The sequence below is a fragment of the Pelodiscus sinensis genome, chromosome Z (assembly GCF_052426305.1).
Source record: "Pelodiscus sinensis isolate ZL-2025 chromosome Z, ASM5242630v1, whole genome shotgun sequence".
Lineage (NCBI taxonomy): Eukaryota > Metazoa > Chordata > Testudines > Trionychidae > Pelodiscus > Pelodiscus sinensis.
This window is the reverse complement of record NC_143085.1, coordinates 4,527,966-4,553,868: the sequence shown is the minus strand read 5'-3', so window position 1 is coordinate 4,553,868 and position 25,903 is coordinate 4,527,966. Positions and strand designations below refer to the sequence as shown.

At 47.0% G+C, this 25,903-nt stretch overlaps 1 long non-coding RNA gene across 1 annotated transcript in view; it reads right to left on the bottom strand.

The window, feature by feature from the left end:
* The window catches only part of LOC142818458 (uncharacterized), a 55,181-nt gene extending 31,016 nt beyond the window's left edge, over nucleotides 1-24,165 (bottom strand). Inside the window, exons 1-2 of the long non-coding RNA XR_012895933.2 lie at nucleotides 23,841-24,165; nucleotides 17,833-18,015 (exon numbers count right to left, since the gene is read on the bottom strand). This is a non-coding gene — a long non-coding RNA (uncharacterized LOC142818458). The remainder of the gene's footprint in view (nucleotides 1-17,832; nucleotides 18,016-23,840) is intronic.
* Between the last annotated feature and the right edge of the window lie 1,738 nt (nucleotides 24,166-25,903).

Here is a 25,903-nt window from a genome sequence, read left to right as displayed (position 1 = left end):
GCAGGTGGGCGAACCATCGAGAGAGGCAGGGTCAGCTGGGTCCTACCCTCAGAAATAGGGAGGCAAAAAAGATGGACCTTCAGGGCAGGAAGGCCTATTCCTCCGGGGCTCTGCAGTTCCACATAGTCATCAGCAGGCAATCCTCAGCCGCTCTGTGTACAATGCCTGGGCTGCTATGGACAAATTCTGTCCCCTAAATCCCAGGCCTCCCGCTCTGGATTTAAGGCCCTTCTGGAGGCAAGCAGGGTTGTTTCCAGGGCGGTCCTGCAGGCTGCCTGCACCATGGCTATTGGCCTTCTACTCCACTGCAGCTCCTGGCTGCAAGTCTCTGAAGTGCCCCCCAAGCTCCAGATAGTGATCTAGGACCTGGGCTGTTCTCTGAGCAGACTGACCAGTGTCTCTATGGGCTTAAAGACTCAAGGACCACCCTGAAGTCCCACCCTTGCTCCGCAAAGAGGTTCCTCTGCCAGAAACCCTCTGCCGATTTCCCAGCCAAATCCCCGGGCTGACTTTTCTAGATGTCTGGGCAGGAACAACAGGTTCCACTCCCTCTCCTTGTCAGATCGGGGGCAGGCCCCTCAAACAAACCCCAGGGTTCTCGCCAGGGGTTCTGAAGATGTGCCCGAGGACAGTGTACCAGCTGTGACATGCCCCTTCCTGAGCCACCCATCTGCTTTCCACAGTGCCTGGGCATCGATAATTTCAGCCTGCTGGGTTCTTGACATGATGGAAAGCGGATATACTATCCCATTCTCATCCCCTCCCCTTCCCATTCCCCTGCCCAGCCGTCCTCAGGGACCCCTTCACAAGCATCTCTTGCATGAAGAGGTGCAGCAGCTCTAGGAGCAGTGGAAGTGTTTCCTTCAGAGTTCAGGGCAAGGGATATTTCCGGGTTCCCACGGCCAAGTATGGTTTCCACTCCATCCTGGAACTCAGGGACCTCAAAACCTTCATCACCTAAGCCAGGTTCAAAATGGTGACATTGGTGTCCATCGTTCCCTCCCTCAATCTCGGAGACTGGTATGGTGCCCTCAACTTAATGAACGCATATTCCATATCTCCATTACCCCACGCCACAGAGGTTCCTGTGCGCCAGGACCAGCACCAGTTTACAGCCTTTCCTTTTGGTCTTTCTATAGTGCCATGGGTCTTCACAAAGTGCATGGCCATAGTGGCTACCTTCTTGTGGCAGCAGGTTGTCCAGGTGTACCCCTACCTGGGCAACTGACTGGTTCAGGGCTTGTTGCTGGCCCAGGTGCTGTCCCATATTTCCCTGGTTTGGGAGCTATTTTGAGACCTGGGTCTCCTTCTGAATGTGGCCATGTCCACCTGACAGAGTTTGTGGGTACCTGCCTGGACTCTGCAGTAGCCACAGCCTCTCTGTCCCAGACCAGATTCCTAGTCATCAGGGGGACTATCCTGAGCCTGCAGACCTCCCCCATGACCACGTCCAAAAACTGCACGAGACTCCTCAGGCTCATGGCCACCTGTATGTACGTGGCACAGCATGCTAGGCTTTGCCTTCACCCACCACAGCTATGGCTGGCTTGGATGCACGACCCAGCCTTCCCCCCATGCAACATGGTAGTGCTAGTTCCTCCAAACATCCTGGTCTCCCTGGACTGGTGGCTCCAGGAGGAAGAGGTCTGTGCAAAAGTTGCATTTTCTTGGCCTCTGCCATTGCTCCGGCTTGTGACGAACATGCCCAACACTGGATGGGGAGCCAACATTGGAGACCAGAGGACACAAGGTATGTGGTCCCAGGAGGAACTGTCGGTCCACATAAATGTCCAGGAGCTGCATGCATTCTGCCTCACATGGCAGGCATTCCTTCCCAGTAAGGGGCAGGCTGGTTCTCATGCTGTCTGAGAACATGGCTATGGTTTTTTACACAAACAGGCAGATAGTGTTCATTCCCCTCTCCTGTGTTTCGAAGCCCTTCGGCTCTGGGAGCTCTATCTGGCAGGCTATTGACCCGATGGCTTCTCGAGTACTCAGAACACCCAGGCAGGCCAGCTCAGCAGGTCCTTGGTGAGTCATGAGTGGTCCCTCAGGGTGGATGTGGTCCTTCACATCTTCCACAAGTGGGGAGACTCACATCTGGGCCTGTTTGTGACCCGCCAGAACAGAAAGTGTCCCTGATTCTGCACTTCATAGGCCATAGCCAGGGATCTCTGGGGGATGCCCTCCTCATTCCTTGGCCTGAGGATCAGCTGCATACATTCCCCCCATTCTTTCTGTGCACAAGGTGATCCTAAGAACCAGGGAGTTCAGGTCTTCCCACATGATCATAGCACCGGCATGGGCAAGGCAGCATTGGTTCACATCGCTGCTGAGTCTCTCGTACCCAGAACTGATAATGCAGGAGTTCAGCAGGCTTTTCCATCTGAACCTGAAGTCCCTACCCCTCAAGGCCTGGAAGCTTTGTGGTTGACAGCATTGGGGCAGTGCTTTAAGCAGGAAGGAGTCTTTAGAGGAGTAGGAAGCCCTCCACTAGAGCCATATATTTGGGCAAGTGGAAGTGCTCAGAGGGACATTTTTCCTATGGATGCCCCAATCCCCTTGGTCCTGGACTATCTCCTTGACCTCAGGATTCAGGGGTTGTCCTCCTCTTCCATCAGGGTTCACCTAGTGGCTGTCTCTACTTTTCATTCGGGTTCCGAGGGTAAGACGCTTTTTGCGAATCCCATGGTTCACCAGTTTCTAAAAGGCCTGGAAAGGCTCTATCCACATGTCCACCAACCTGTCCCTCCATGGAATCTCAACTTGGCCACGGCCAAGCTTACTGGTCCCCCCCTTTGAGCCCCTGGCAATGTGTTTGCTACTTCACCTTTCTTGGAAGGTGTCCTTTTTGATACCCGCATAACTGACGTGATGGCTGTCAAGCTTAGGGCTCTTACCTCTAAGCACGCAGTATATGGTCTTTTTCAAAGATAAGGCCATGCTCTGCCCACACTCAGCCTTTCTGCCAGAGGTAGTGCCCCAATTTCACATTTCCAAGAACATTTTTCTCCCAGAGTTTTACCCCAAACCTCACGCCTCTGGTAAAGAACAGGCCTTACACACGCTGGATGTTAGGAGGGACTTAGCCTTTTTTTAGATAGGACAAAAGCCTTCTGTAATTCCCTGCAACTGTTCACTGCAATTGCTGAGAGGGTGAAAGGTCACCAAGCCTCGTCCCAAAGGATCTCTTCGAGGATCATTTCCTGTATCAGGGCGGGCTATGACCTGGCCAGGGAGCCAGCCCATTCACCATGGCCCAGGCCTCCTCCACAGTCTTTGTGGCTCTGGTGCCTTTCCTGGGCATCTGCAAAGTCACCTGGTATTCGGACCTCGCTTTTGCCAACCATTATGCGTTGGCTCACCAGAGTAGGGAGAACACAGTTCTTGGTAGGGCAGTTCTCTGTTCCGTTGAAGGTTAGGAATCCCGCCCTGCCTCCAGGGGTTTCTGCTTTGGAGTCACCTGACTGGAATGAACATGAGCAATCACTTGAAGAAGAAAAAATTGTTACTTATCTCTCGTAATTGTTGTTCTTTGAGATGTGTTGCTCATTTCCATTCCAAATCCCACCTGCCTCCCTCTTGTTGGAATAGTCCAGTGAGAAGGAACTGAGGGAGTGGAGGGCCAGCAAGGGTACATATGAGCCTATATAGTGGTGCCACTCCATGGGGCTCCTTTGCTGGCCCAATGGGTATCATTAAGGGGAAAATTTTCTGACAATACCTACACACCTACATGGAATGGACATGAGCAACACATCACGAAGAACAACAGTTACAAGAGATAAGTAACTGTTTTTTAATGTTCTCCCCTCATAAAATGGTGGGTAAGGTTTTCAAAGGAGAACCTACGAGTATTAGGCACATACTACTCCTATTTACCTTCATGCCTAACGCCTTTATGCTTCTTTGAAAATCCCAGTTTAAATATGTAGCGGATGAGAAAGTCTGTAAATGAAGTAAGCTCAGCACTTGGATGATACAAGGAAGCAGCTCTCCCTTTTTAAAGCTATGACAGATGGGCAGAGTTTGAGATCCATGCCTTGAGCAGGGTGGGATCAGGGGGTTGCAAGTTGGTACTACAGAGTAGGAATGGTCACTGGTAAGATCATGCAGAAAGCTTCTGTTCAGAGTCCAGGTGAGCATTCCAAAGATGATTTCAGATACAACATCACCCTATCATCTTGCAAGAGAAGTGATAGAAATGTAGCCGTGTTAGTCTGGGGTAGCTGAAGCAAAATGCAGGACAATGTAGCACTTTAAAGACTAACAAGATGGTTTATTAGATGATGAGCTTTTGTGGGCCAGACCCACTTCCTCAGATCAAATAGTGGAAGAAAATAATAACACTACTGCCAACCTGATAGCAGACCTATGTAACTTTGTTCTCACCCACAATTATTTCCAGTTTGAGAACAACTTATACCTCCAGATCAGCGGCACAGCCATGGGTACACGCATGGCCCCACAGTATGCTAATATCTTTATGGCTAACCTAGAACAACATTTCCTCAACTCCCGTCCCCTTTTACCCCTTCTCTACCTACGGTACATCGATGACATCTTTATGATCTGGACGCATGGCCAAGAAACACTGGAGATATTCCACAGAGATTTCAACAACCTGCACCCCACCATCAACTTCAGCCTGGACCATTCTACACGAGAGATCCACTTCCTGGACACCACAGTGCAAATCAACAATGGAAAATTAGACACCACTCTCTACAGAAAACCCACTGACTCATACAGTTGCCTACATGCTTCCAGTTCCCATCCAGAACACACCACACGATCCATCGTCTATAGCCAAGCCCTTCGATACAACCGCATCTGCTCTAATCCCACTGACAGAGACCAGAAGCTTCAGGATCTCTACCAAGCATTTATAAACCTCAACTACCCACCCGGAGAAATAAAAAAGCAAATTGAAAGAGCCAAACGAATACCTAGAAACCATCTACTTCAAGACAGACCCAAGAAAACCAACAATAGAACACCACTTGTCATCACCTACAACCCCCAACTTAAACCTGTCCAACACATTATGAATAAACTACAGCCTATCCTGGAACAGGATACCATACTCCAAGAGACTCTGGGAGACAGACCCATAGTCTCCTCTAGACAACCACCTAACCTCAAGATGATTCTTATCAACAACCACAGGACATACCACACTAATACCAACCCTGGTACCTTCCCTTGCAACAAACCCTGTTGCCAGCTTTGTCCACATATTCATTCTGCTGATACCATTATTGGACCTAACCAAGTTAGTTATAAGATCAAGAACACATATTCCTGCACATCCAGAAATATAATTTATGCTATCATGTGCCGAAAGTGTCTGTCTGCTATGTACATTGGACAAACATCTCAGACATTTCGCCAAAGGATTAATGCCCACAAAACAGATATCAGACAAGATCACAAAGAAAAAACAGTTTCTTGCCATTTTAACCAGAAAGGACACGCTCTTAATGACTTAACCGCCTGCATTCTGCTACAAAGACCTTTTACATCTGCACTTGAAAGGGAATCCTCTGAACTGTCATTCATGTTAAAATTCGACACTCTCCGAGAAGGAATGAACAAACACTCAAACTATCTTACCCATTACCAAGATAGCTTCCCCAATTATCACCTCTAATACCATTAGCTCACAAACATCCCACTCTTCCCACCTCTAATATCATCAATTCACAGACACTTACCTTCCTTCCTTCTCCCCCCCTGCGTCCCCCTCCTGTTCTGAAATGTGATTTGTCCTTTTCATATGTGTTCACTTTTTTTTAATTGTATCCTTTGGTATATATGGTTGTGACTATTTTCTTCCACTATTTGATCTGAGGAAGTGGGTCTGGCCCACGAAAGCTCATCATCTAATAAACCATCTTGTTAGTCTTTAAAGTGCTACGTTGTCCTGCATTTTGCTTGCAAGAGAAGGTACTGTTGGCCAAGTGGAGTGGTTGGTACTGGTAAGGGTGGTTCTGAGGGATAGGAGGGCAAGCGATAAAGACAGTAAAATTGTCCGGCATCTTCAGAAAAGTATGGACATGGGAACTGCAGTGCAAAATGCCCCCTGTGGAAGCTGAGACTGCCTCAGACAGGTACTCTAAAATTCAGGGTGAGTTTAAATCTGGGTTAAGGACTTGCAGCTATACCCTTAGAAGAAACCCGGAACTGCCTGGCCTGCAAATGTCTAATGTGTCTGTATCTGGATTTTAGGGTGGCGTCAGTCTCTTACATATATGTGGTAATCGTATCCAAGAAAAATCTAATGAACAGAGAATTGAGCAGTAAGGATCAGTTATACAAGGAATGAAAAACAAACCCAGACCATTTAAGTGTGAGCTGCATTGATGGTGCCTCTTGAACCCGTGTCCTGTTATTGTTAGTGTGGAACGCAGAAGTCTGGGCCAATGAAAATAAAGAAGGCAGACTAACAGACACAGATATTATCTTTTGAGATTCATTGTGACCTTTCCTAGAGTGTATTAAATAAAATTGACTGAGGAGTTAGCAAGTGCCCTATAACATGCAGTCCTGGTGGCAGGATTCAGCAGAATGTTCTGCTTAGCAATGTATTCTGTTTAGCTTTAAATACTTATTTCAGAAACATGTGAAAGGGCTGAACTGTGGTAGGGGCTGAAGCCACCTTCTGTAGAACAAACGCACTGCATCTGCTGTGTGTATGTGTCTGCTGCAGCTGATCCTGAATGACAAAGGTTGCTTAGTCTCTCCTGATTCTGCCTTTAAAATTGAGCCAAAAACAAATGAACAAACCAACTGTTTTTCCAGGGGTCTGAAAGTGGGGGAAAGAAGAGGAGAACCCTCCAACTCCCAGGGCTGAGTCTAGTCTTCAAAATTATTGAAAGTCACAGGTGCTCAGCAGCTCTGAGGATTAAACCAAGTCCACCATTATTGCCTGCCTTCATTCCTTCCAAAGAACCATTCCGTTACTGCACAATCAACACTGTGAATACTAAGTCACTCAGTCATTTGGAAAACTTGGCTTACAGCAAGCAGTATAAATTGTAGCTGTGAGACTTGCTAGCCTTTGAATTCCTGCCACATTTCACTTTCTGTTAAATATTGGCATCAGTAAGAGTGCCTAATCTGTCTGGTCTTAGGCATGGTGGCTAGGGTTATGATGATGCACCTGGATCTTTTTATAAGGAGAAATCATAAAATGAAATACTAGAGCAATTTCTTGATGCCAATTGCGTATTATCCCTTTTAAGCCATAAGGGAACCTGTACACTGTTGTGTGTACTTGCAGTACAACTAAAGCCAAAAAAGAAGAGTTAGGTGGTGATTGCAGCTAGCTCATGAAGACATAGATCTTCATACCACTTGTCCTAGTGAGATACTTCCTGGTTTTATGCACAGAATAAATAATATGTAAAGTCCATAGATTATCCTGGCAGAACTGAATAGTTTGAACCAGCACTGTGAATCAGAAGCAAACTTGGATGAGGCTCTTGGTCACTCGGGTGACCCTGGGAACATGAACCTAGACAGAAATGCTTGCTGTTGGAAATTGATAGTGAAGTTACTCACCCTGTGCAGTAACTGTCGTTCTTCAAGATGGTCCTCATGGGTGCTGGGCTTGCCCTGGCGCCACAGAAATTGAGACTTTTGTTGCTGTAGCAGTACCTGGCCGGACCGCGCATGTGCGGTGGTGTCTTGCGGTGTTTGTGCCACTCTGAGAACGTGCGCGGTTCGGCTCCTGCCAGTTCTTTGAGGCCACCTAGAACTCTGGAAGACATAATGAGACAAAACAGACTCTGAAGTGGGGAGGAGGGCGGGTAGTGGAGCACCCACGGGGACCATCTTAAAGAACGACAGTTACTGCACAGGTTGAGTAACTTCACTTTCTTCTTTGAGAAGTCTCTGTGGGTGCTCTACCAAAGGTGACTGAGTAGTAGTAACTCATCAGCAGGAAGGAGGGAAAAATTTAACGGAGTCTCTATTTGTCTGCTAAAGATAGCACCGCTGACGCCACCGTGGCATCTGAGACCCTAGCCTGGTGTATAGCGTAGTGTTTAATGAAAGTATCATGGGAGAACCAGGTTGCGGCTTTGCATATGTCCTTCAAGGGGACACCCTTAAGAAAGGCCATTGAGGTTACCACCGCCCTTGTAAAATGGGCTCGAGGCTGAATAGGGAGTGGAATACATCTCGAAGTGTAGGCCTCAGTTATACAGGTGATGATGATTTTGGAAATTCACTGAGACAATAACGGCAACCCCTTAGATCTGTCGGCCATGGACATGATCAGCCTATCTGTTTTCCTGAAAGGTTTAGTCCGATCTATGTAGAATGCTAGGGCTTTCCTAACATCGAGAGTATGCAAGGCCACCTCTCATGGGGAGGTGTGTGGTTTTGGATGAAAGGAAGGAAGGACGATTGGTTCGTTCACATGGAAGCTCAATGATACTTTAGGGATGAACACTGAGTGAAGTCGTAATACTACACTGTCCTTACTAAATATCATATAAGGAGGTGTCGCCATGAGAGCCGAGAGTTCACTCACTCTGCGTGCCAAAGTAATTGCAAGGAGGAAGACCATCTTCATGGTTAATGTTTGGAGCGGCACCATAGCCAGTGGCTTGAATGGCGGAGTAATTAAAGCTTCGAGCACGATGTCTAGGCTCTAGAGGCAGGGAGTGGGTTTTCGAGGAGGGCTTAGATTTATAAGGCCTTTGATGAATCTCTTTGTGGTTGGGTGTGCGAAGAGGGAGATGCCCTCAATAGGTTGTCTGAAGGTGGAGATAGCCGCTAGGTTGGCCTTAAGGGATGCCAGTGCTAACCCTGTTTATTTTAGGTGGAGTAAGTAATCGAGGATGACATGTAGAGGGGTTGATTCCGGGTGTTTATCCTGTGCTGTGCACTAGGAGATGAACCTATGCCACTTCGACAGGTAAGTGTTTCTAGTTGTTTGTTGTCTACTATGAATGAGAATCTTTTTGACTTGCGAGGAGCAGAGAGCTTCTGAGGAATTCAGCCAAGTAGGAGCCACGCAGTAAGATTCAACGTGTGAATCTGGGAGTATTGTAGCAACCCTTTGTTCTGGATGAGAAGGTCTGAAAAGGTTGGAAGTGGGAACGGTGGCATTGGTGACATACATTGGAAGAAGGGAAACCAATGTTGACGTGCCCACACTGGGGCTATGAAAATGACCTTGGCCCTGTCTGATTTCACCTTCTGTAGAACTCTGGGGATTAGTGGGGTTGGTTGGAAGGTGTACAGGAGAGGCCCATCCCAGCTGATGAGGAATGCATCACCTAGAGAGCCTGGACTGAGTCCTGCCCTGTAGCAATACTTTCTGCATTTCTTGTTGCGGCAAGTGGCGAAAAGATCTATTATGAGAGTGCCCCATCGACGGAACAGAAGATGGAGGACTCCGTCATGCAGTTCCCACTCGTGATCCTGGGTGAAATGTCTGCTGAGAAAATCCGCCGTGGCATTTGTAGTTCCAGGTAAGTAAGATGCCACAGGTGTTATTGCATGGTGAATGCACCAATTCCAAAACTGGATTGCCTCTGAGCAAAGGGAGTGGGATCGAGCTCCCCCCTAGTGGTTCACGTAGTACATGGCGGCAACGTTGTCTCTGAGAATCCTCACTGTAGTGTCGCGGATATGCTCGTGAAAATGTTTGCAGGAATTGTATATTGCTTGGAGCTCGAGGAGATTTATATGGAGGCATGATTCTGCTGGCGTCCATCGGCCTTGTACGGACATAGCCCCCATGTGTGCACCCCATCTGAGGAGGGAGGCATCGGTAGTGATGTGGTGCGAAGGTTGCTGTTGGTGAAAGGGCACGCCAGTGAGGAGATTTTTGGGGTCATCCACTATGTGAGCGATCTGAGGACGGGTTGTGGAGGAGTTACTAACCTGTGTAAATCGTGCTTGGTATGGTTGTGTACTTGTGCCAGCCAGTGTTGAAGGCTGCGGAAATGTAGCCTGGCGTGGCGTACCGTGTAAGTGCTGGTGGCCATATGGCCTATAAGCCGTAGGCATGTAATAATCTGAATGGCTGTGCTTTCCCAGACGACTCCTATAAGCTCCTGAATGGCGTGGAACCTTTGGAGGGATAAGAATGCCCTCGCTGAAATTGCGTTCAGACAGGCACCGATGAAGTCCAAGCCTTAGTTGGAAGAAAAGTGGACTTTTGGTCATTGATGAGAATCCCCAGGGTGTGGAAGGTGTATCTGACCACGTCAACCATTCTGAACACCTCGGTATGAGTCCGGCCTTCGATTAGGCAATCGTCCAAGTATGGGAATAAGATAACTCCTTGGCAGCGTAAATGCGCCGCAACCACCGCTAGGATTTTTGAGAATACCCTGGGGGCAGATGAAAGTCCAAACGGCAGGGCTTTGTACTGATAGTGATGTTCGCCAACTGTGAATCTCAAAAATCTTCTGTAGGCTGGTGGATTGCTACATGGAAATACATGTCCTGGAGGTCGAGGGCAGCAAACCAATCATTGTGTTCTAAAGCCAGGATTATAGCAGCAAGTGTTAACATTTTGAGTTGTTGTTTTCAAAGAAATTTGTTCAGCCATCGCAGGTCTAATATTAGTCGCCATCCTCCTGACTTTTTCTGCGTGAGGAAATAGTGGGAGTAGAAACCTCGGCCCTTGAAGTCGTTGGGGACTGATTAGATTGCTCCCAATGATTGCAGATGTGCAACCTTGGCCTATAGCAGGGCCTCGTGAGATGGGTCCCTGAAGTGGGTCGGGGAAGACGGGGTAGTGGGAGGGATGGTCAGGAATGGGATGGAATAGCCTGAGTGAACAATTTCTAACACTCATCCGTCTGTCGTGATTGAGGCCCAGTGGTGGTAAAATCGGCTGAGACGGTGATGGAAGGTGAGAATATGGAGGTTGCTGCTGTCGGAAACAGTTGTTTGTGTACCCTTGACCAGAACATCAAACCTGCTGCTTGTTGTTCAAAGGGTTTTGCGTTCGGTTGCTGAAGTTTCACACCTTTGTGGTCTCTGGCGTGGGCGTTGCTGTTCAAAGTTTTGTTGCTGGTGCTGGTGATGCTGCTGCCATAGTTGCTGTATGTAAGGATAGTCATATCAGCCTTGGAAGGATATGTACTGGCGCCTTCTGTATGGAGGCGCATACATGCCCAACGTGCCAAGGGTTGTGCATGAATCTTTTGATGAATGCAGCACAGTGTCCGTCTTTTCAGAAAATAGTCTGTCTCTATTAAAGGATAGGTCCTTGACTTTACTTTAGAGGTCTTTTGGGACTGCAGCTGCCTGCAGGTAGCATGCTTGGTGCATAATTACTGCAGTGGCTGTGGAGTGGGCTGCTGTGTCTGCTACATTGATAGCCATTTGCAGGGCCGTTCTTGTGGAGGTACAGCTCTCCTGCACCATGGACTTTAGTATCGGCCTTTTAGATTCTGGCAAATGGTCCATCAGTGGTGTGAGTTGTGAGAAAGTGTCGAATACGTGGTTGGAGACGTGCCGAGTAGTTAGCAATTCTCAGCATAAGCGTGGCAGATGTATATAATTTTCTCCCCAGTGTGTCTTGTCTCTTAGAGTCTCAATTGGTAGAGATGTCTGTATTGGGGTGTCTTTAGTCTGTGGTGGGCCGCACTGACTACAAAGGAGTTGAGCTGGGGGTGAGTGAAAAGAAATGAACTAACCATTGTATAACTAGAACTATATACAATGAAGAAAGGGCTGTGATAGAGAAACCGGGTATGCAAGGGAAGGGAACAAACTGTGAGGTAAGGAAAAAAAAATTTTTTTTAAACTAGGAGACAAGGATCGTGACGAAAAATGAAAGAGAACGGGGAATTATAAAAACTATGTATATATGAGTCTTTGGGGATCTCACGCAAAGAACAGAAGTGGAGAGACGCAGTTTGCTCCGTCTGCAGCCTGAGGCGGTTGAGAGGAACTGGCAGGAGTCGGACTGCACACGCACTCAGAGTGGCGCGAACGCCGCGAGACGCCACCGTGTATGCGCAGTCCGGCCAGGTACAACTACAGCAAGAAAAGTCTCCATTTCTGTGGCACCGGGGCAAGCCCAGCACCTTTGGTGGAGCACCCACGACGAAGGGACTCCTCGAAGAAGAACTTATGTTTTCCTAAAGTGTGGATTTACCGTGTTAGTGGAAATTGCAACAGAAAACATGGAGAAAAACTGGTCAACTTCTTAGCTACATGCAGAAATGCTCCACACAGCAGTGCTGTCTAGGCACCATCTGTCTAATTTTTTTGATGAACACTTCATTTTCAAATGAAAACTACTTCTTTTTCCTTCCTTTCTTCTTCCAGTCATTCACTCTTTGTCTTTTCCCTCTCCTTACCTAGGGGAGGCCGTTTAAAGCAACTCCACTAGTTGTAACTGGCGGTAGGTGTTGAGTGACTTACCTAATGGAAGAATCTTGTTAATTAGCCTCAGGTGTGTTCCTGCCCTAATTTTATTGCAGCAGGGTCTGGTAGTTTATTTTGGAAAGAGAAAACCACTTATCCAGTGCCCTCTATACCTGTCTTCCACCAGAGTGTGGCAGGCTGCTGGGTTAAGTCTGTAACAGCACCAATAAGGTAAGCAAAAGCTGCCTCATGCAGTTGCTTTGCTGAATTTTGTTCACCGTTGCACTTAGGCATTCAGTGGCTTTCTATCAGGTCAAATCTGAACCTCTGCCCCCAAAAGCTTAGATATTTGCACAAGAAAAATAATCACAAGACATAGTATCAACACAATCAAGCAATAGACAGGGTAGAGGCTTAGACATACAGCTCTCTGCTATGAAGGTTTGATGGCATGGAGCTCTTTGCTGTCTTTATACCCTTCAAGAGCCTTTATAATTAATGAAAACTGACCAGTCACTCATGAACTCCATTCCCCTTCATGAGATCTGTGTATCAGCCCAAGCCATGAACTCCTTCCCCGAGCTCTGTGGGTCTGTCAGACTCTTGATGTTGTATTTGGCTAAGGATTTATCACTGGCTAGTGTTTGCTTGTTTTTCTCAGATGTTCAGTGAGAAGATGGGCATTCCGTTTGTGTGTCCCAGAATAGATTACCCCAGCAACCAAATAGGGTGGGGAGAGAGGAGTGCCCCAAAGTTCATAAGAAAGCTTTTGTTATGAAGATCTAACACTGTAATCCCATGCTTTGCCACCTGTGGAGAGGAACAGATGGAGAAGGAATAAAAAAATAGATCTAAGCAGGCTCAATGAGCTACTTTTCCTCCCTGGCTTGCAGTGGAATCTCAGAGGTTCTCTACTGAAGAGTGGGGAGCTAGGTGATGTGCAGCTGACTGTCTGAAGCACATTCAGCCCTTGTTGGAATCAAGGACTCCATCTCTATTAGGGCCTATTCACACCACAGCTGACACATTGAACAATCCTGTTTGCGCACAGCTGCTGTGAGCACATTCCAGCTCTACTTTCTCTGTGCAGCATGGACTGTTGTGGTGGGTCCCTTCCGCCACCTTACAGGATACTCTACAATATTAGACTAAGCTACATCCTACCTGTAAGACAATGGAGTTAGACTGCAGCATGGATCTCAGGATGAAAACTTCATGTACATCAGCTAGGAAAATAGTGTTAGTGGCCTGTAATGCTAATGTGTTTTCAGTGACAGCACGGGCATGGTTTTAGACAGTTAAATTAGTATCAGTGCTCATTATTTGCACGTATCTGGGAAAAGCAGCGGGTGGGGACTTGTGAAAATGTTCACAGATCCTCAAAGTTGCTTAGGTTTTAGCACAAGGTGTTGTTTAAAATGCTTAATTGCAGAAAGTGAAGTATTTGTTATTCTCTAGTTTAAAGCATTTATCAACTAATCAAGGACCAGAAATAACAGTATGTGAATACAGAGATTAGCAAAGGGTGTTAGTGATCTGAAAACTGTCCTCCAAATGATCTGGGGAATATTTACAAATAATGACTGTGCTCTTGAATGTTAGGATCCATTCATGAACAGAAACAACGCCTAAGGACTAAATTTTTCAACAATGAAAATCCGTTTCAAGTGCCCGGATTTTTGAGGGTGCAAATGGACATCAGAAAGAGAGATGATTTTTAGGACATGAGAGTCACTCGCCCTCAGGAAATCAGGTACTTTTGAGAGGTCTCAAGTTAGGCACCCAAAATCATTAGTCAGTTTTGAAAATCTAGCTCTTAATTCATACTAACTAATCCACCTTTCTACAGTATGTAACTTTTGGCCTATCTCCTTGGGATCCCAGAACGCTCTCAGACAGTGGGAAAATATCAGCAAAGGAATGGGTCACTATGAGAACATCTAGGAAAGGAAAGGAATGTAATAGGAGCCATAGGCCATGTGTAGTTATGCTGGAGGAAAAAAAATGTTATTGAGCTATGCTGGCCTTGTCACATGGCCACCAAATACAGACTTAAAGTGACTAAGAACAAGCCTTTAAGAGTAATAGGGAAGGGAATTTTCACTGTCTCTTCTTTCTCATATCCCCTTTTTGAGGGTATAAAACAAGGGTGAAAGCAGAAAGAGGTGATGGAGATTGGCAGCAGCAGCGTTTAGAAGATGAGAAGACACAGTGGCCCACAAAGCATGAATCTAGGTAGAACACTGTCCCTTGCCTCCAGCTTGGCATCCATACTCTATCATCTCCTGTTAACTGAATAAGGATCAGATGGACATTTCCTGACTGTATTTTCATAATGCGTTAATTTGATACATTCTGAGCATCTTCCTGTAGCAAATGTTCCTGAAGCTAATTGAATGTGAAGTCAGGCGGGTGGGGATGGCATGGCAGGGGAAGAAGAGACCTTGGGGAATCTGCATGAAAGGGAATAAGAGGGAGAAAGAACTAAATTTTGGCATAAATTACTGGACAGGTGTGTGTTGTCCCCTTATACCAAATTCTGATAGCAGCTGCTAACACTTTTTTCTCTGTCCTTTTCTTCTCCTGTTTTTTTTTTCTTTTCTTTTCTTCTTCTCTCATCCTGTTTATATTGTGTTTTGCTGCCTTTTGTCCTTTTCCCTCTCCCCATTCTTCCACTTGACAGAAAGCTTCATGCTATGAGCAGTGAGCGTGTCTGTGGAGGCTGCCCAAGGCTGGGCTGTGCAGAGGAGAGAAGCTTGAAGTAGACAGGTGCTGCTAGAACCGTCCTCTTGGATGTGTGAGCTGACTCCACTGCTTATATCCCTTAAGGACCACAGTGGGAGAAGGGTAGGAAGATGGATGGTCTTACCTACAAACTCAGCAACATGTTTGCAGTGAATAAGCATGTGGCCTGCAACTTCCCCTCCCATGTTGTTCCCCCCTACTCCCAGTGAAAGAGAAGAAACCTGAATGGAGAGAAATGGAGTCACAAACAGATCTAAATGGAAAGCTGGGAGAATGAGAACAGGGAGCACGGGCAGGGAGGATGCCATCTTGTCGGTAAACATCTGTGTTTCAGGGCCTGCTGATAATTCTGAGGGAACATGTCCCTCTAGTAGCCTTATATAATCTAAGGGGAACCCCACTGGCTCCAGGAGGCTATTCACTGTGGAAATTAGTGCAGAAACTAGTTGCCAGAGCGCATGTTTGCCAAGTACATGCACGTTTGCCTGGAGCCTTTTAGTCAGACCCCTCTGGGTACATTTTTTCTTCTTTAGTGTTCTGCTTGATATTTTGTGCTTTCTAATTCATCCCAGCTGAGGTCAAATGTCAGGGTTTGACTTGGTTACCACCATTTGCTTTGTGCTAGAAAGATGTGTTCCATCTAAATTGCTCAGTATGTTTTATAGACAGCTATGACTGGCTATGCCTCTGAGACAGAACTGTCACCGTTGTGGCAGAGATGGACATAACATGAAGAGCACCTGATTCATAATCTTGTTCTTTAAGCACAGCCTAGCTGTGTTCCTCTTACATCTTTAATGTTCAAAATCCAATAGTCCCCAACATTCCACCCACATTCTCTGCATTCACAGGTCTGTTTTCCTGTCCATTCTCTTTCCTTCAACCCACACTTCATTTTAAATTCCAGATTCAGAAAACCCTATAACTTCCCCTCTCCATACCATCTTTCTTGCATTTCTCCCAGGACACTCACCCTGCTCCTCAGACACTTTTTTTAGATTTGTCTGTCTCTGCCTAAATGTTCCTTTTTACATGCCTGCTGCCATATCCTCTCCTCTCCATGGCATCATTCTTACTTGCTCCTTCAAGATTGTCTACCAGTTGTCATCTCTGTGTTCCCTTCCAGCTGCTCACAGCACAGCTGTGCATGTCTCCACAGCACATAATACCATCAATAGATCCTTGTTTGAAAATATGACCCTAAACATGAGTGAATATGAATGTGAGAGTGGAATGGGACTTAGGCTATGTCTAGACTACATTCCTCTGTCGAAAGAGGGATGTAAATGAGCCCGATCAAAAGTGCAAATGAAGCACGGATTTAAATATCCTGTGCTTCATTTGCATATTCACATTCGATTGCTGTTTCGAAAAAGGGTGTTTTGGAAGTGAAACTGCAGTCTAGACACAGTTCCTTCGGGGAAAAAAACCCTTTTTTGAAAGAACCTGTAGTCCTGAAAAAATGAGTACGGGTTCTTTCAAAAAAAGTTTTTTTTTTTTTAAAGAATTGCCCACTTTTTCACATCAAAGAATTTAAAAAAAAAGGACTCTTTGACCCCCATTAACCACACCACTCCTAACCCGTTAACCACACCCCTAACCCCCATTAGCCACCTGACTCCCAATGGCCAAGCCTCTGTAGGTAACATGGTCTGGGCAAGATGGACACATGACCAGAAGTAAAAGGTGTCATGTGACCCCTCTAAGGACTTTTCTCACCATCCTCCTACGAATAGGGATTAGTTTGGCCCCCACCAAACCTCCTCATGCAACTATCCTGCCATTGCATTAACCCAAGGGCTGTGTCTACATTGGCATCCCTTTCCGGAAAAGGGATGCTAATGAGACACTTCGGAATTGCAAATCCGCGGGGGATTTAAATATCCCCCGCGGCATTTGCATTTACATGGCTGCCGCTTTTTTCCGGCTCGGGGTTTTTGCCGTAGAAAAGCGCCAGTGTAGATGCGATTCTCCGGAAAATAAGCCCTTTTCTGGAAGATCCCTTATTAAAAAATCCCTTATTATTAATAAGGGATCTTCCAGAAAAGGGCTTATTTTCCGGAGAATCGCGTCTACACTGGCGCTTTTCTCCGGCAAAAACCCCGAGCCGGAAAAAAGCGGCAGCCATGTAAATGCAAATGCCGCGGGGGATATTTAAATCCCCCGCGGATTTGCAATTCCGAAGTGTCTCATTAGCATCCCTTTTCCGGAAAGGGATGCCAATGTAGACACAGCCAAGGTGTGTGACATTAACTCGGGGGCAGAGAGGCTGGGGGAAGTGTTCCCTTTAAGAGTTTCCTCCCATGAGCAGAATGAATTTGATGTTGTGCACCAGTACTGAGTTCATGTGGCTTGTTTGGATGTTCCACCCAAGTTATTAATAAATATTTTTAAACCTTTACCTTTTCCCTCTGCTGCCATGTCTCCTCCCCTTGCTCCATCAGCTCCCCTGGTGCCTGCTGCCCCCCAGCCCCTCACCCTCCTCTGCTGTCCTGACTTGAACTCCTGCCCTTCTCACTGCCCTCAGCCCTCCTGAGACCTGCCCCCCTCCACCAGCCCTCCTCTCCCCCCTGTGCCCACTCCCTTTGGCATAAGCACTTTTGAAAAGCTAATGCCCCACTTTACTCTGAATATTGGGTCCTTCAAGATTTCTAGACAGTCATCATGGCCTCACTTGTCTGGGTTTACCTGAAAATTTAGAAAAAGCTCCCTCTAATAGCCTCTCCCAGTGGCACTTACATTATCTTAAATGAGTAGGCCATTTTCCTTCTTTTCCTTGGGAAGGCCAGTGCATCATTTCTCTTTGAGGTAGCAGAGAGAGGTTCCACCTTCATTCTGGTCTCAGTCCTGGACAGTTTTTCTGGATTTTTTTCTGGCAAGGCAGGACTCCAGCGCATGATCAGTGAAAATTTCCAATTTCTCCTATAACACATTTAAATATTTTTCACTTAGGCTGGATCTCTGCAATAATAGCACTCAGAACCAAAAGGACTTCTCTACAGCTTCCGGATGCCTGATATGACTCTGCTCATGTACCTTGCAACTCATAAAGGTGCCATTTTCTTCATCTCAGTCCAGTTGCTAACATGTCAAAACATACAAAAGTTGTGCTATTTTTACCTGGAGGCTCAACAAACCCAAAATACTGATTATTAAATGGGGGAAATCATCATAATAACTCTGATACTGGATGGCTGTCACTACCTCTTCCCATCCTTTGTCATGGACTGGGCAAGGTGTTATTACAATACAGACTAGTAAATAAACAGAAAATGTCAGATTCCAGTCCTGTATAGGGGATTGAGAAAAATGCCCCTGGATTCTTTCATCTCATTTCTTGTTGCTGAACTGATAATGGGAGAGAGCCTTTACTGTTTAATCCAAGCTGTGTGTATAAGAAGGGAAGGGAATTCATTAAACATTTGTATTGTGGTATTACCTCAAAGCTTCAGCAATCTGGATTCTCATAATCCCAGGTGTGGCATAACCACTCTGTAAAAGCACTTACAATATAGAGACAAGTCATGATTGTTAAGATGGACAAATAGGAGGAGGGATGGGACAGTATAGGTAACAAGTTTTAGCTCAGATTAACTGTGTATAGTTCATAGCCAGTCATGAGCTCTAATTCCCTGTATGCACTATGGAAGAAGCTTGGGGGAGGCTAAAGTGGTGGCCTTGTGAATTTTTACTGGGAGTATGGGAACAAGTGCAAAAGAGTTTGTGAGTGAAGCAACTAAAGAAGTAATTTGAAGCTGGCAGCATTGAAGGAGCAAAGGCAGGAATCAGCTTTGCGGTGAGATGGGAAGATGAGTCAGAGCTAAACTGTGAAGGGCACTGAAAGTAGGGACAAATTTGTGCTTGATTCACTGAAAGAAAGTGATCCAATGAAGAGACCTAGGTTGAAGTCATTAAAAAGGCCCATTCTTTGCCTAACTCTGTTCCCACTGATGTCCATAATAAAACACGTGTTGATTTCAATAGAAGCAATGTTAGGCCAACAGTGAGTACTTTTGAAAATCCCACCTTTAAAGAACTTGAAAATCCATCACTGTCATCTCCCCTGCATTGCTTTGTCACGAGGATTTCATAGGTTGCTAATGCATAAGAAGCCCAGCAATAAGAGGCTCTGCCATCCTGATGATGTTGCAGCTTTCTACAGGAGATATCCTGTAGAAAGGTGAGGGTATATTTACTATTGTAACCAAACGTTCCCCATACCCTAAAGCTCAATACTACCTGATCAATGCATTTGATGCAAACAGTAAATTGCACATGCACTTGCAAACACACACATACGATATTCCAATATATGGTGCTGACAGTTGTGATAAAATTCACTGCCACGTAGTACACAGAATTTACAGGCACCTTTGACTTCCTCCCTTCCTTTAATCCATCTCCTCTGGAATTTATTCTAACAATCCAAAACTTTCTGACCAGATTAAAACAGATGCTATTTTAAAATGAATTAAAGGGTCTGAGTAAATGTTTTCTTCTTTCTCTCCCAGCAGTGTATTTCTACCTAATCTAAAACATTGCATGGGGCTGAAGTGTAGGATGGGCAATTTTTGGTCTTGATCCATTAATCCAAAGTCTAATATCTTGTGATTAATCGGGGCTAGAAATGTGCTTTGTTTTAGAAAGCCAGAAGTTCATCCCTCTGAATTATATAAGGCTTTTTTGCTTCAAGATTGGGTAAGGCACATTTCTGAACTTAAAACTTAAGTATCATGCAAAGAAAGCTATAGTTTTTTTAAACTACTACTGTAAAGGGCTTGCTTATACTGGAAAATTCAATTGTGTTAGAAAGCAACCTTGAGGTACTGTGATAACATGTTAAACAAGACCATAGAGTTATTCATGGCCTGTTGACATAATGTTAAATCTGACCATTCTCATCTAAAATGAAAACTAAATCATAGTTCACCCTTTTTTAGTTGCCAAAATTCCTCATGATCAACATGATGTAATTGTCTAGTATTGACCAGTCCTTTGTTATGAAAAATATCCTACAGCCTAGAAAATGTGGGCCCAGTTAAAAACATGAAAGGGACAAAGGAATATTTAAAGTGTTATAATTTTCTTTCCTTCAAGGCCTGAATCTAAATTCACAGTAATGAAGTCCCAGCTTGACAAAGCACTGGCTGGGATGATTGAGTTGGGATTGGCCAGGGGGTTGGTCTCTTCCAACCTTGTGCTTCTATGATGGGAGCCTAACAATGATGGAGAGGAAAAAATAGCACCTATAATTACTAGCACTCAGGCTTGGATGAGCCACATTGCAGACACTGAGAGAGATGCAGTCTGGCATCCTCTAATGACACCACTACCAACAGTGGCTGCTCAGTGTAAAACAGCGGTTCCTAGCCAGTCGATCGGGATCTACCGATCGATCTTGGAGCCTCTGACAGGTGATCCTGACTGGTTTGGCTGGGAAGCTATCAAGAGCCGGCACTTCAGCTGCCCCTTCACCCACTGTCATGCTGCTCCTGCCCTCTGCCTTGGAGCTGCCCCCCTGGGAGCCTCCTGCTTGCAGGGTGTGGGAGGAAGAAGGGGGGGCTGATGTCAGGGTGTTCATCCTCCCCCCACTCCTGTACCGTGTCTCAACTCAGAGAAAAGTGGATGGAAGGAGCTTGACAATGCAAATCTCTGTCATTCTCATACACTGTGTGTGTCTGTCATTCTCACAAGCACACACTATCCTTCACTCTCATCTCCTGACCCAACACGTGCCTGGGGCAGGGGGAGGTTGTTGCTTTTACTGCTTGCAAAGTGGGTTAGTTTTAGTTTTAGGTGGTCTGTGCATTTCATAACTTTCATCTCTCTCATTGAGCCCACCACCCTGAATTCCCCAGGCAAATGCCCCATCCCTTAAACCACTCCAGAACTCACCCCACCTCCAGAGGGTCCCTTATCCTGCTTCCTAATATGGGATCCAGCTCCATCTCTGGGGCAGCCAGTATTGGCTACTCAGCTGCTGCCTGGATGGATGGAGGGACTCAAGCTCCTAACCCTGTGCTCCCCAGCAAATGCCATGTCCCCTAGTCCATTCAAGAACCCACACCACCTCACTTCCTTCAGAGGGTCCCTTATCCTGTGTTGGCTGTCTGGTCACTCCCAGGGTAGGCAGAGGGGTGGGTGGGACTTGAACTGCTCAGAGGGGACAGGACTTGAATCCACCCCTCTGTACACCCCAGGTGAATGCCCAATTCACCTAAGCCACTCCAGAACCCACCCCACCTGCAGCGGGTCCTTTATCCTGCCTTCCTAATACGGGAGCCAGTTCCATTCCTGGGGTAGCCTATGTTGGCTGTCTGGCCACTTCAAGGGTAGTTGAAGGGGGTGGGACACAAGCCCCCAACCCTGCACTCCCTAGGCAAATGCCTTATTCCTAAGCTACTCCAACCCCCCCCCCCCCCAACCTTTAGAGGGTCCCTTATCATGTGTTGGCTGTCTGGCCACTCCCAGGGTGTGCAGAAGGGGGCAGGACTTGAACCCACTGCCCTGCACTCCCCAGGCAAATCCCCTACTCCACACCAGAACCCACCCCACCTCCTTATAATTAGGGTGTCCCCTCCCACACTCTGAACCCCTTGGCCCAAGACCAGAGCCTGCACCCCAATCCCCTACCCCAGCCTGGTGAAAGTGAATGAGATTTGGGGAAGAAGGGGGATGGAGTGAGCAAGGTGAGGCTTCAGAGAAGGGGTGGAGCAGGAGCAGTGGTTAAAAAGGTTGGAGACTGATGTAAAATATCTTGGCTGTACCAAAGCTGGATTCCTAGGCTGTGTCCAGACTCAGGGGTTTTTTCGGGAAAAGTAGCCTTTTTCCGAAAAAACTTCACCTGCGTCTAGACTGCAGCCGCGTTCTTTCGAAATTAAATCAAAAGAACGCGGCTTTTCTTTCGACGGCGGTAAACCTCATTTCACGAGGAAGAACGCCTTCTTTCGAAAGTGCTTCTTTCGAAAGAAGGCGTTCTTGAATGTAAATAGGGCTTCTTCGAAAGAGAGCAGCCAGACTCACTGGGTGCTTTCTTTCGAAAAAGTGGCTTGCTCTTTCGAAAGTTCCGCGTGCAGTCTAGACGCTCTCTTTCGAAAGAGGCTCTTTCGAAAGTATCTTTCGAAAGAGCCTCTTTCGAAAGAGGCTTGCAGTCTAGACATAGCCCTAGACAGAGCCAGCTATGGCATCATCTGTAAATGATGATCCATTAGCTTCTCTTTCCCTCTCCAATTCTTTCAGCTAATTCATTAACTTCCCATGCTTACCTGTTAGATGCACATTTGTTAACTTTTACCCATCACATCCCACTTCTCTGGGGGAACCATACAATACTCTGCCTGTCAGGGCAATGAAAAACTCCAGCTGGAGTGAGTCCAGCAGCACAGACCAGCAGTTCAGTCCTCTTGGGACATTCCAACCTCTTGGTCCTCTTGGCAGAAGCCGTGTTGTGTGCATGTGTCTTGCTTCACCACTCCCACCTCCTGGCTCTGAGCATCAAATGGTGCTCTGCTAGTGAACTGATAGTTGGGGTGAGGTGGAGAAGGGGGCTTTTATGGAGAGGGATTGTTTTTATCCTTCGATGGTTGTCTAATTATGTCAGAAAAGGGCTCTCCCTGCCTGCAAGCACAGCCTGGCTTCATGGAAGCATCAGGAAGATGATTTATGTTACTCAGTTGGCTGTAGCTGAGCTGATGCTGCTAGTTCTCATTATGCCGGGGCCACAAAGAGTTTATTTTAATGTCAGTGTGTTTGTGGATGGAGATGTGGTTAACTGCCAGTTCTCTAATGTGGAAGGCAGGATAAGAGAGCGTAGCTAGGAGGACAGAAACACCTACATGGGTAAGTGGCTTTGTATAAATCAGTTGTCTTCAACCTTTTTACACTCAAGATCACTTTTTAAATGACAGAACAAGCCAAGATCTACCGCCCCGCCCCTTCCTTGAAACCCCGCCCCTTCCTTGAAGCCCCGCCCTCTCTATTCTCCTCCTCTCTATCACTTGCTATCCCCAACCCTTATACTGCTGTTTTTTTCCCCCAATTCTTCTGTAGGAAGAAGTTTTTCCAACATTTGGCCTGTCTTGACTGGACCAAATGTCAGAAAAACCCCTTCTTTTGGAAGACCCCTTATTCCTTGTGGAAAGAGGAATATAGGGGTGACTGAATGTCAGCCGACGGTCAAGGCAGTGTGTGCGTGTGTGTTACACCCAAGTCTTCAACTGCTGAGACACAAAGTCTCATTGCAGTGGGCAGCCTAGGAGGCTGGAGGGCGCCCCAAAAAATAGTTTAACGTCTGTGACTTTACTGCTAGGACCGGGGTCCCATCGCAGAGGGCAGCCAACAGGCTCTCAGACGCCCCGAGCTTATAGGAAGAGCTTATTACACTTCAGATTTTAGCTGCTAGAATCTGTGATTCCTTCGCAGCGGGCAGCCTCGGGGAGGCTGAGAAGTGCCCCAATGGATTTTGCCACCTGGGTGTGACACAAATCCAAATGCCCAAGCTCTTCCTATACTGTCCCTAATGACCGGCTGAAGTTCTTTTTTAAATTGTGCCTGGTTCTGTTACAGCAACTGAAGGAGTCAGGTTAAAACTTAAACAGTTACAGGTTTATTGAGGAAGCTTATAAATCATATGGTTGCAATGGCTATTGCTCTATTTCTTAACTACTAGCAAAATATAGATCTTAAAAATGGTTACAAAGAAGATAAAGATAGAAAAATAGAAATAATGGTACCAAGTAACAGCTTACTCTTTCTATGTGTACACTTAAGACAGAGGATCACATCCAGGTACAATTTTTACCCCCTTCTGTGCCTCTCGACTCCAGCATGTCAGGCCAGGGCCGGTCCCTCAATTCCTAGGAAAGACGAAAATACGAGGTGGGCGTCCCCATAGAACCTCGGGAGGTCAAACACCTAACCCGACCAGCAGGTAGAGGGTAGAATGATACTCAAAGTGAGTGTGTGCTGGACCCATCTTTTATACCCATTTTGTGTCACGTATTTCTCTTTCTTATCTGTGATGCCAAATGGGGCTGGTCTGCCTTTTGTGAGACCAGTTCTTACAAGGGAGTTGTGAACTTAATTTACACTTGTAAGAGAGATAACTAAATTGGAATTACTGGGGGATTCTTTTCTCAGTGGGAAATTCCTCTCCCAGGGACTGTGTGTGTGTTCAAATCAACATGGGTGCCAGCCGGGGCAGTTCTTGCAGCCTCGAGGCCAGCTTATTGACTTAATTGCTCTCTCTCCACATATCTGTTTTCAGCTCCTCAGGATCAGATGTGCCAGCATAGACTATGCTGATATTATTGCTCCTTCTCTGTCCTGTATGCTTCAGGAACCTCAGAGAGGCAAATAAGATGGATGAGATGGGGGGGGGGGCGGTCTCTCTGGCTACACCGAAAGATCATGTTTACTCTTCCACTAAAAGAAGTGGAAGAACAAACGCATCCCTAGATGCGGAAGAGTTTTTCTGGGATATCTCCAGAATCCTGAAAAACTCCTGCAGTCTAGCCATATCCTTGCTGGGTTGAGACAGGATGTGTAGGGCTCTGGGGTGGGAATGAGGGATTTGGGTATGGGAAGGGGTGAGAGGTGCAAGCTCTGGGAGGAAATCTGGATTCAGGAGGAGGTGGATAAGGGGACGCTGGTTCAGAGAGGGGGCTCCAGGCTGGGCAGTGTTGTGGTCAGATGTAGGGTTAGAGTACTAAGCAAGCCACAGACTTCTGGATGTGAGGATGCAGGAATTTGGGTTGGGGTATGTGAGGGTCTTAGGGCAGGGGGTTCCAGTGTAGGATAGGCTCAGATGTAGGGTCTGGGGGAACGGGGAGTGAAGGAGTATTATGATGCTGTGTCAAACACAAAAAGTTTCTGCATTGTCTTTATTTCTGAGAAGGGCAGGGAATCTGTTTTGAGTCAGGGGTCACTGACCCACAGAAAAGTCAGTTGGGGCCACACAAGTGAGATGCAAAAAAACCCTCCTCCAACCCCGCCCCCCTAAGCTTCACTGTGGCCCCAACTGTGTTGGTGGGAGCAGGGGACATAGTACTGAGGAAGGGTGCTAGTGGGTGCTTTGGCAGGGGACAGGGTGCCAGTGGTGACAGAGTTCTGCAGCTGGGGACAGGGGAGAGGGAACAGGGTGCCAGGAAGGCAGGGGACAGGCTTCTGAGGCTGGGGAGTGGGGAGAGGGAACAGGGGGCAGGAGAGAGGGAACAGGGAGCCAGTGGGGGCAGAAAGTCCCCTGCACCCACCTCCTCCCAGGATTTCCTCCCCAGAGGGAAGACGGTGTGTGCCTCCTCCGGGGCCAACTCCCCCTCCTGTGGTGCAGCCAAACCCCCGTGCGTGCCTGCCCTGGGGCCAAACCCCGGGGCTGATCCCCGCTCCCACGGCGCAGGGAAAGCCCTATGCTCGACTCACCCCTCCTGCGATGCAGGGAAGCCACCGCACTCCTCCTCCGGGGCTGGTGCCCCCTCCTGCAGTGCGCCCAGAACGCCACAGAGCTGTGGGAGGGGAGCAGCCAGCGCACTTCTGGAACCCCCGGAAGTGGCATGAAGCTGCAGGCAGGACTTCCGTCCACCCCGCGGGAAGCTGGCACTACGTAGAAGGTAGGTAGTGGGGTTTCTCGAAGGTGGGGGGGAAATAGGGGGTGGGAAGTGTGAATGCCTCGCGATCGACTGGTCGAGGTCTCGTGATCGACCAGTTGGTGACCATGGGTCTAAATGATCTCCTCTACTGACACCAGTTTCATCATTCTCATTTGGTGCAGAGGGAAAGAGAACTCCACAAACAAGGAATTAATCTGTCAAGCCCA